Raw genomic sequence first — 12,695 nt, 5'->3', positions numbered from 1 at the left:
TTTCTATTACTAAGTTTAGTACTATCATGTTGTTTTGTTCCATTAGTAGTTTGCTTCTATTAATATAAAATTGTATTAACAGAATTATTATATCTCTTATGTCAATTATTTCTATTTTTGTAAGAAAACTTATAAAACCAAATCAATATCTAAAGGTAATTTTTCTGCTGTCTGCTCAAATATCCAGGAACCAAGGTCTTCCAATAATTTTATATATAGGACAAGCTCAGAATACATGTTCTATTGTTTCGACTCCTATGCACCAAAAACAACACATTTGTATTGTTAGTTTATATTTTAAAAAGAATTTCAGTCGTGCCTACAATTCGAAGTATTGTTCCGTATTGAAACCTCTGTAATTTTGAATTCTTGGAAAAAAGAAAGGGCAAGATAGGGATATTTTTCCAATCGCGGTTTGTATTGAGAATTAATGACAATTTGGGTTGACATTTATGTATAGGAGTTGACTTCATTCCTTTCAAAATATTTTACATGTCTTTTGAACCTCTCTGGGAACAAAAAAAAACAATTATCCAAACTGAGGGCAATACGGGACCGTTTTTCTCTCTCTCAGTCATTGGGGCATATGATTTATTCTTTTGAATACTTTTTTATTGCAAAAATTAAGCCTTGATATGTAAAAATATTAGTTTTAATTTTGTATACAATTTTTAAAGTGATCAAAAGTCATAAAATTTCCACCTTTCTCTAACAAGTCATTAATCTGTCAAACCCCTTTCATTGTCCAATCTTTATAAAATACTAAATGGTTACCAATCTTTATTCCATCATTCTTCCATCCATGGCATGTGTTAATTTAAGAGTTATTTTGTATAATTTGAAAATCTTGCCAAGCATCAAATACTTCTTTTCAAAATGGATTATTCAGCTTTTTATAATTAATTAACATATTATCAATTTTATAAAACGAATTATTAATTTGATATAACCAATTATCAATTTGATATAACCAATTTTCAAATTTGATATAACAGACTATCAATTTGAAATAACAAATTATTAATATGATATAACAAATTATTTATTTGATATAACAAATTATTTATTTGATATCACAAATTATCAATTTGAAATTACAAATTATCAATTTGATATAACAAATTGTGAATTTCTCTACAAATAGTATGATTTTATCATAATAGGTATAATTTAAAAGTTGCTTAACCCGAACTGGCGCATTTCGTGTATTAATTGATTGTTCACCTGACGTCCAGCGACAAATATCTAATGCATTTTTAAAACTCAATTTATTTTAGACAGTTTTCGGTCCAAGTTTCTCAATTTCGCATATGGGACCTGGTGCCAACAAATATAAGAGAGAAAAGGGGGGTTGGGTTCGTGCTGGGGAGTATTATTTTTTTTATGGAGTATTATGTAAAATTGTCTATCGTTTCGTAGTCGTATATTTTACCTTGGCGGTGTCACGTTTTCTTTGACCTACACGTTTAAAATGTTCTCTTTGTAACGTTAGCTTCTTTCTGGACAGTGGTTGGTATTTGTACATTGAAAGTCACACACCATTTCCTTATTGTAACTTAATGGTTATTCTGTGTTGAAAATTGATCAAATTTTGCACTTTGTAAATACAGCTGTTTCGCGAACCACGCCTCTTTTTGGGAGATATATAATATTCATAGATATTTTGTTTCGTTTTACATACTGGTTCCCCAGATATGATATCTATGTTTCTTCTCATAGAGACATAACTTGGGTATGTTACGGTATACATACACATGAATAGCGGTCAAATTAAATTCTGAGTAAGACCCAAAGTGAAGTCAGAGGTAGTACAAAACTTGAATATAAATTAAAAATCTAAAAAATTCTGGACATATTTAAATGTTGAAAATATGCCGCGCAGTCCTATAATTTGACCATTAAGAAAGAACAATAGTGAATATGAACTTTCCATTCTAGGCTTTATTTTTTACGAAACTTAATAGTAAAAGTAACACAGTTTAAGCCATACCAGAAGATCCTTTATTGCATTGTCTCTATTTACATCCTATAAGGGTTATGTATGTTTGGAGAAAAAAATGTTTGTTTGATATTTCTTGCTTACGTTGACAAATATCTTGTCGGATAACTAAATAGCCTCACCATAGAAACATGGTTGGATGGCCAAGGCTTCAAACAACCATGGTCGGCTGTAACAGGTTGTATGTCTTTACCTTGGAGTTATCAGGAGTGTCTAAGACCGGAAATACTAGTAACGGAAGCATGGTCGGCTGTAACAGGTGGATGGTAAAGTCTAAGACCGGAAATACTAGTTACGGGACCATGGTCGGCTGTAACAGGTGGATGTTTTTACCTTGGAGTTATCAGGAGTGTCTAAGACCGGAAATACTAGTAACGGAACCATGATCGGCTGTAACAGGTGGATGTCTTTACCTTGGAGATATCAGGAGTGTCTAAGACCGGAAATACTAGTTACGGGACCATGGTCGGCTGTAACAGGTGGATGTTTTTACCTTGGAGTTATCAGGAGTGTCTAAGACCGGAAATACTAGTACCGGGACCATGGTCGGCTGTAACAGGTTGGATGTCTTTACCTTGGAGTTATCAGGAGTGTCTAAGACCGGAAATACTAGTAACGGGACCATGGTCGGCTGTAACAGGTTGGATGTTTTTACCTTGGAGTTATCAGGAGTGTCTAAGACCGGCAATACTAGTAACGGAACACCTGAGCTGTCTTGACCTTGGAATTATCAAGAGTGTCTAAGACCGAAAATACTAGTAATGGGACCATGGTCGGCTGTAACAGGTTGTATGTCTTTACCTTAAAGTAATCAGGAGTGTCTAAGACCGGAAATACCAGTAACGGGACCATGGTCGGCTGTAACAGGTGGATGTCTTTACCTTGGAGTTATCAGGAGTTTCTAAGACCGGAAATACTAGTAACGGGACCATGGTCGGCTGTAACAGGTGGATGTCTTTACCTTGGAGTTATCAGGAGTGTCTAAGACCGGAAATACTAGTAACGGAACCATCTGAGCTGGAAACACTTACGAACGGACTAGTTTTTTGTGTTTTTTCTGGTGTTTTGTGAATCGCTTACTTAAAGAGCACCCGATACAGTTTCAGGGGAGGTAACGTTTGGTGCAATGTTAAGCGTTCGAATTTCCAATAAACGTCACTTTCTACGGGACGTTATGCGTGTAATTATCTATAAAAGAACAATATTTTGTATAACCGATGCTTCAATTTATGTTTCTCACACATGTTAACTGTTATACCATTAATATTGGTGCATTTGATTCTAACAGGATAAAAGTCTAATAAAATTATAAGAAATTAAACACATGTTACTGTTTCTGCTGTTTCACATTTTGAAACTTCTGTGAGATCTTCAACAAAATATCGTTTATTGAGCAATCTGAAGACGACTTACCCTTTTGGTGTTACTAATATAATGCATAAAATTGATCCGTTTTTTTTGTTACATTTTATTACAGCTCATGATCAATATCAATTTGTGCCGAAGATTTTTTTTAAATCTAAATACCGAAAGTTCAGGTACGTGAAGAAATAAATTTCCCAACGAAACATTTTATTTCATTTTTTTCCGCTAATATTATCAATAATTCAACTTTGAATAAAATAACAAAGTTCCAATATCCTCTGAATTGCCACATATTTTATCCAAATAAGGGCAATAACTAAAAAATATATATTTTGGACTTTAAAACTTTTTACAAATATCTTAGAGAAATGAAGGATTGACAGAAAATACAATGCAATTTCCAATATAATTATAATTTCCAAGGGCCATAACTGTTTCAAAAATAGTTGATAGGCACTAATTGTCCATACGATATAAGTTTTATAACAAAAATGTACACGTGAAAAATCTAATAAACAGGAAGGACAGACAAAGGAATTAACGTGCGGTATTACAAAAATGTAAATAGTTATTTACCAAGAAAATTACGCTATAAGAGAAGTATTTGGATTTTAATCGCAAGATTAAGAAGTGACTTGCTTCAAAATCGTAATGTGTACGGTATATGTTGAAATTCGGAAGAGAAATGAAATGGAACAAAAACAAAACCCCAATTATGGTGGATGTAAAGGTAACATGTCCAGTCATCCAGATATTAATACAATCATTTTTTCAAAAAAAAAATTATGAAAAATTCAAAATTATTGTATAGTTTCTCTGTCTTGTAAAAGCCTCCATTAACGAATTTTTTTTTGACAAGTTCCGTTTGCCACGTCCGGTCAGAATATGGACGTTGAATTCGATACGTCATGTAGAAAGAACGTCATGCTTCCTGCAAGTTAAGAGCACTTACAATAACTCTTGATTGCGTACGTCTGTTGAAAAGCCAAATTTCTGTCCCTAACAAATATATCTGCATTTTCCATTGAAATTTCTAATATTCCGCCCATCATCATGGTCCACCTTCTAGTGCAAGACCTACTCTAATTTAGTTCTTGTCCTACATATGCATGAAATATTTGCCACTGGATGTAAAGAAGACAACATCAATCAATCAAGCAATCAATCAGAATCGAATTATGTTGAGTGTGTTACCTGGCTTTAGTATTCCTCCTACATAACTCAGTAAACAATCAGATGTATTCTTTATAATTCGCCGTTTCAGAATCTAATGCATCCTGGGTAATATTTTCAAAAGTGTACACCACAATGTCCTGATTGGTTAAAAAAGTCAAAAACAATGGAAATTTAACCAATGACGGGGCGTTATTTTCATTTTTGGGTACGAACAATTAAATTACCCATGATTCTTTAGATTCTGAAACGGCTAATTCTTGTCAGAATTTCATGTTTTTTAAATTGTCCAAGAAATGAGTTTAAAGTCAGTTTGACCAAAGAAAGCCAAAAAAAATTAATGAAACAGTTCTAATAAAAATTAAATCTTAGCATATTTCTATTTAATGCTTTACATTACATTATAATAATATCAAGAACATTTTAAAATCTTTCAATTGTCTGACACAAAATTAAATAGCGTGATTACATGTAGTACATGTATTAGCAGCTGCTGTAGTATCAATTTACTTAATTGCAGGTATATTGAAATAAAGAAGACACAAACATGTGTTGGTAAATGGAAGCACTATTCGACGAAACTAATATGTTGTTTTCTTCTTGTTAGACTATTATTCCATCTAAAATTAAAAAGAAGAATTTGTGAATAAAAAAAAGTAGCATTCTTTTTCTTTATTATTAGATTTTTTTTTTTTTATTATCGGAAAATATGTTATTTTGGCATGTTTTTCAAGCAAAATGTCAACAAGAAATGTGTATACAAAAATAAGATGTTATCTAATCGCCAATGAGATAACTGTCCATTAGAGACCAAATGACAACAAAAATAAGAAGATGTTATATAATCACCAGTGAGATAACTCTCCATTAGAGACCAGATGACATAGAAGGAAAATAGTTCACTGTACGACGGGGCCTCAGTGGTTATAACACTGAGATTGTGAGTTCGAACCCCGCTCGTGCGGGTGCACTCGACTCCAATCTGAATTGGTTAGGATTGTCAGTTTTCCTATCGAAGTTCGGTAGTTTTCTCCGGGCTCTCCGGCTTCCTCCACCAATAAATTTGGCCGCCACGAAATAGCCCAAAAGCGGTGCTTAAAATTGGCATTAAAACACCAAAAGTCAAAATCAAATCACTGTACGACCTTCAACAATGAGCAAATCCCAAACAACATAGGCCTGATTTATGAAAACAACAATGAACGAAATACATTTATGATATACAGCAATAAACGACAACCACTGATGTATAGGCTCCTTGGGACAGGCAAATATAGAATGTAGCGGGGTTAAACATGTAAGCGGGCGTCCAAACCACCCCCTAACCTGGGACATAATTATCTTTTCCCTGGTATGTTTTTAAAAAAATTGCATACTTCTCTGCTAAAATCCTATTTGCTTCTACAATACGAACTCCTCTAAAACGCGGGCTTGATATCAAAATGTTCATTGTTGGGGATCCTCATGCATGATTGGATCATTTTTTTAGATAACAGCCAATCAATGTATTGCATTACTAAACAGTTCTCCTGACAGGTTATGACAGAATTTATGAGAGGTTAGAACTGATCTCCACTGTATACCACCTTAAACATTAAAGGGATCATCACCCAAAATCGTATTGTAGGTTTATCATCAAAGTAGCTGACCCATTTCAAATTGAAATTTTAAAAGAATCAGAAAGTTGTCATCATCTATATACTGCGATGTTTCTTTGTAGTGTTTTGCATTACTGTATGCACGAAGAAGTAATTTATGATAAATATAAATGTTTGAAATACTTAGGTTTTCTACCCCAGCAATATATCAGCCTGTATTGACAAAATCTGACGGAATGTATGGTCCTAAATAATCTTCAACGTCCTACTTCAATTTGTCCTTATTTTACTTTTTCGATTCGATCGTCACTTATAACTCATTGGTAGACGAAAAAATAAACTGACAACGCCATAGCTAAAGAACTGTCTGTAAGCTTACATAGTCATATATGGTATTGGCAACTTATATTTTCATGTCGGACAATTCTTATCCACGTATTAATCTAAAGTGCAATGTATAATTTTAAATCAAAATATAAATATAAACACAACGGGTATCTTAATGTGAAATCTGCGGAGGGATCCGAATCCCTAGGACCAGGTACTGAAATGTTTGTAACGATGGGTATCTAGATGTTAACTTTTAAATAATTGCTTCTCGGATCCCTCTGCAGCTTCGGATCGGGATACCAGGTGCAATACATATTTCTTGCATGAGAACACCAGTCCTCCAATACACAATATGGCACCAATTCCACAAAGAACAGCAGTAGCGACGATAGCCCCTATAGCCATACTGAAATGTTAAAGTTAATATAAATCAAATATAATGTGTTTAATTTGTTACATAACATGTACATGTGGCAACAGTTATGTCAATGACAGAATATTTACAATCGCTTTCTGCGAGATATATCATTTTTTTTTTTAAATAATTTTAATAAATTCATTCAAACCGCAATGTTTACCTATGGTAATTGATCATAAATATATACTGACACACTTAAGACACGCAACATCATTGCATTAGCCATATCTCAAAAACAATTAATGATTATTGCTTAAAACTTTACACATGTCTTTGTTATATTAATCTAAAGATCTTTAAACTTTTTGGTGATGATTCAAAATTTTTTATTTTTGAGTTATTGAGTATTTTGTAGACAAGGGGCAGGTTTTTTTTACATGTTGTGCCGTATCTCAAAAACAATTTATGATTATTGCTTAAAACTTTACACAAGTCTTTGTTATATTAATCTGAAGATCTGTATACTTTTTGGTGATGATTCAAAATTCTTTTTTTTTTTTTTGAGTTATTGAGTATTTTGTAAAACAGGGGAAGGTTTGTTACATGTCGCGCCGTATCTCAAAAATAATTTATGATTATTGCTATATTAATCTAAAGATCTGTATGCTTTTTGGTTTTGATTCAAAATTTTATTTTAATGATATTTAGTTTTAAAAAAGGCAGGGTGGGGGGTTTCACATGTCCCGCCTTGTCTCAAAAACAATGTATGGTTATTGCTTTAAACTTTCTCAGAAACTATTATTTATGATTATTGCATAAAACTACCACACAAGACGTCGGGCGTATCATGCGCTCATGGCGCAGCTGTTTTTTTCTATTTTTTATTTTGCAATGCCCCTACTCGGTGATGAAAATGTCATTCAAGCCTTCGGATTTTTCAAACAGAGACGAGTGAGCATATCGCAAAATTGGCTCATTTATTTTGTTATGTTAATGAAATGAACGTGCTTGTTTAGCCCGATATACCTCCAATTGAACACATGTGGGCTGAGTTGGACAGTTGAGTCCGCTCTTATTCGAATCCCTGATGAATTTAGAAAGATAGTCAACCAGACACACAATGGGTACGTCATTACGTAAATCCGATTACTGCGTCTGCTCATTGGTTGTTGGACTATTTAAGCGCGTACAGATATTTTCGTGTAGCTGTCTTATTTGATGTACACAATGTAACCTAAAATTAATTTACATTGCGTACATATATAAGTTTCTAAACTACAGCAATTAGCTGTAAATTCTACCTATAGTAAATGTTTCCGCAAGTTGAACTTTTTCAATACGGTATGCATGCGTTTTTTCTCATTATTAAAGGCCGTAAAGTTGCCTAGACTATTTGCTAACATCCACTTTATTTGAATTTTGGTGGATACATGTAGCTGTTTCTTGGCAACCATATCATATCTCACTAAATATCACTTTATTTTCATATTAACGCATCCCATGATATGCCGGCATTTTGGCAATGCCTTCATTGTGATAGATCTTCTGTTCGTTATATATCATGTACTGTACCAACCTTGTTGGCTCGTTCGAAGCTGCAGCATTGTCATTGTGTATAGATCCTAAAATAGAAAAAATTACAATGTATAGATAACATTATCTGTATTTGACAAACCTTCCTCAATGCTCTTCAGCTTCGTACTTTATTTTGCCTTTTTAACTTGTTTGATTGAAGCGTCACTAATGAGTCTTTTGTAGATGAAACTCGCGTATGACATACAACATTTTTTGTCCTGGTATCTCGGATGAGTTTGCTCAAAACGGTTCAACATAAAGGTTTATACTATTAAGTTTTCGCTCAGATTTGTTCAATTGGTAAAAAAAGTTAATAACACTATATAGGAAAACATAGAACTCCCTTTTGTCATAAGACACTGTCAAACATCCAAACATATTATCCACACTCATCTGTGTCCACACTTGTTCAATTAGTAATAAATAATTTGCAGCAAGTAGTTTAGCCAAAAGTACCTAAATATCCGTGGATATGTTATGTGTCTTGTATGTATTTTTTCTTGCATCCTGTTGCCACAATTTCAACAGTCAGCAATATATACCGTATAGTAAGCTAGACAACCACTGAATTAAAGCTCCTTACAATATATATGTAAGACTCAGATTGACGTCCGGTCTCTAATCGACGTCCGTTCGTCAAATCGAAGTCCAAATGAGACGTCATAATTAAAATAACATTCCAAATCGACGGCCAATTGTATGCCTATCTAATCGACGTCCATTTCTTGGCATTCTCTGATCGACGTCCGATTTTGAGCCTTTCTATTCAACGTCCGTTTTGGACACAGAACACAAAACTGAACTGAACAGCTCGTGTTTATCTTTTAAAACAAAAAAGTTATGTTTTTCTATCGAAAGGAAAAATATGTCCACAAATCCGTATTTTGAGGAAATATCCGAAATTTGAACCTCAATTTACTTAAGTGTGTTTTTTTTTAATTAGTTACATACTACACTAAGTATGTAAACAGTTTGTGATATCGATTTTTAAGTTTTAGAGATTGGTATGATTTCCAGAGGGACAACTATACACCAGAGTTCAAATAAAATGGATGTGAGGAAATTAAATTATAAACCATACGGCTTTCAACAATGATAAAAACCCTTAACGCAAAGGCTATAAAAGGCCACAACATAAAAAAATATAAACAATTCAAATAAGAAACGTAACGGTCTTATTTATAAAAAAACACAATTCCGAAAAAAAAAATATGACAGACATAAACCATCGAAAACCAATGCACTGCAGGCCCATACATAATATGTCGGGGTAAAACATGTGCGTGAGCACTTAACCTAGAACAGTGGTGTAACCGCACAAGATAAAAACATTATGCCAATTTCTTGCGTTCACGTGTGTAAAACTCAGAAATTTGTTGAAAAAAACTTACAGAGTCCGAATTATAATACTCTCAAAAAAATTGGCTGTGCTTCTTTATTTTGTCTATTTATGAAAACTGAATAAAGCTCCTAGATGTCGTTTGGTTTTCTTTGTCGTTGGGTTGCTTACTCATTTCATACACTTACATGCAGTCACATTGGACGTCGATAAGATAATCAAAATATTGGACGTCGATTTAAGAATGTGACGTCAGATTTGGACGTCGATTTGAGGAACGGACATCGATTTGAGGAATGGACGTCGATTAGAGGCCGGACGTCGATCTGAGTCTAACATATATACCGTATAGTAAGCTAGACAACCATTGAATTAAAGCTCCTTACAATATATATACCGTATAGTAAGCTAGACAACCACTGAATTAAAGCTCCTTACAATATATATACCGTATAGTAAACTAGACAACCACTGAATTAAAGCTCCTTACAATATATATACCGTATATTAAGCTAGACAACCATTGAATTAAAGCTCCTTACAATATATATACCGTATAGTAAGCTAGACAACCACTGAATTAAAGCTCCTTACTTGGAACAGACACATAAACACTGTGGGCGTCCCCCCCCTTTTTCTCTCACTTTCTTATCTAGGGTAACAGCACACTCAAGAACGAACTGGAAAGGGTCAACTAATCGATACTAAGCACAAATAAAACTTATAGAAAAATCGAAGATAGATCAAAAGTCCTTACTAGGGTATGCATACTATTCAGTGGTGCTATGCACAAATGATGCATCGGAAGAGTTCTTTGTTTTCTACAAATTTTATAATGGACAGTGCGTTGTTGTCTTATTTTGCATCTGGTATTGGCCCCTGGACGTTAAATAAAACACTCACGCCAGCCTATTTAAGACGCACGCTTTGGGGTTTCTAGTACTTTCTACTGATAAATCCATGTCAAAATTCTACAAATAATGAAATTAATATGTTATATCCTCAGGGCAAAAGGTACGATAAACTCCTACAAATAATCTATTCATGGGATTTTATTTCTGGTCAATTAATGCAATCATAAACAAGCGGCGATTGAAAAAACTCACATCGACGACTATACGATATCAGTTTTTTCCTCATTGTTGAAGACCGTACGGTTGCCTATAATTGCTTACATCCACTTTATTGTGACTTTGGTGGATAGTTGTCTCATTGGTTATCATACCTCATCGCCTTATTTGTATATTTATACGTATAGGACATACCTTGTGCACATACTTGGCATACTATAGCTGCGCAAAGAACAAATACAATCAACTTCAACTTTGTCATACTTCAGCTTTACGTAAAATCCATCACCCTTAAAAGAAATAAACAAGATATAGCACCTATAAAAATGATACAAGGATAATGTTTTGAAAATCATCTATATCTACAAAATGTTCAAATGTTAGTAGTACCTAGATTTATGAAATACGACTTTACTAGTAAGTAAGAAATGTGTTTTCTCAAGGAAAATAAATACTCATGAACTTTTACATTGACGATGGCATTGATAATAAGCTTTTAAAGGGGGCGATCATTTGATATATTTTCAACCAATTTATTGTTCAAAATTACTTTCAAATATCTGATTACAATGTGATATATTTTATGAAAAAATATAGCTACATAATTTGAAAAACAAAATGTATCGGATTACAAATAAAACATTACACGTTCAGGATTCTAATTTAAATAAACAGTTTATACGGACTAATAGTCCAGCTGATTCGTGCATTTTTTCAAAAGAATTGTGGGTTTGATGATAAAAGCATGAAACTTTGCACAATGGTAAATCTATGTATGGTTGTCAATTTAAGCTATGGACCCACCCTGAAAAATCCAATATGGCGGCCATTTTCAAGATAGCTGCGAATCAGTCAAAATATCAGTTACCAGTTTTAAATTACAGCAAATAATATTCAAATCTAATATTTTTAAAGCATAACAAATGTGATTCAACGTTTAAAGTAAGCCATGGCGGTATTTAAAACTTTAAAAATAAAATTAAATGGCGGAAATTTCAAAATGGCCGCCAAAAATGTAAAAAATAATTTATCTAAAATTAACTAAAACATGGCTCTGTTGATATTCTTTTCATTCTTCGAATTGCTATTTGCAGTTGATACTACGTTCTAAGGATTGTGTTTCCATAATACATGGCTTGCACGATATTTTAATCAAATATCCCTTAAATGGGAACATTCGAACGTTTTCATGACGCCTTTATGATTTGACACACCTCTCACTACTGTCACGCTAAATTTGGACATGAAACTGACCTTATATAAGTTAGGGTTGACATCTCACAAACATGTTTAACCCCGCCGCATTTTTGTGCCTGTCCCAAGTCAGGAGCCTCTGGCCTTTGTTAGTCTTGTATTATTTTAATTTTAGTTTCTTGTGTACAATTTGGAAATTAGTATGGCGTTCATTATCACTGGACTAGTATATATTTGTTTAGGGGCCAGCTGAAGGACGCCTCCGGGTGCGGGAATTTCTCGCTACATTGAAGACCTGTTGGTGACCCTCTGCTGTTGTTTTTTATTTGGTCGGGTTGTTGTCTCTTTGACACATTCCCCATTTCCATTCTCAATTTTATATACTAGTATGCAGATTTTGATATTTTATGGCAGCCATCTTGAAAAATGCAGCCATATTGAAATTGCAAGATGTATTCATTGTCTATACTTTTTGAAACGCCTCTCATTACAGTCACGCCAAATTTGGACATGAAACTGGCCTTATATAAGTTATATATGCAGATTTTGATATTTGATGGCGGCCATCTTGAAAAAAGCCGCCATATTGAAATTACAAGGTGGGTCCATAGCTTATATGTTTTGAAATACATAGAACTACTACCATGCCAAATTTGGTGCTGTTATCATCAAACCCACAATTTTTTCACCAATC

Source organism: Mytilus galloprovincialis, chromosome 11 (genome assembly GCF_965363235.1).
Source record: "Mytilus galloprovincialis chromosome 11, xbMytGall1.hap1.1, whole genome shotgun sequence".
NCBI lineage: Eukaryota > Metazoa > Mollusca > Bivalvia > Mytilida > Mytilidae > Mytilus > Mytilus galloprovincialis.
This window is presented reverse-complemented; position numbering follows the sequence as displayed.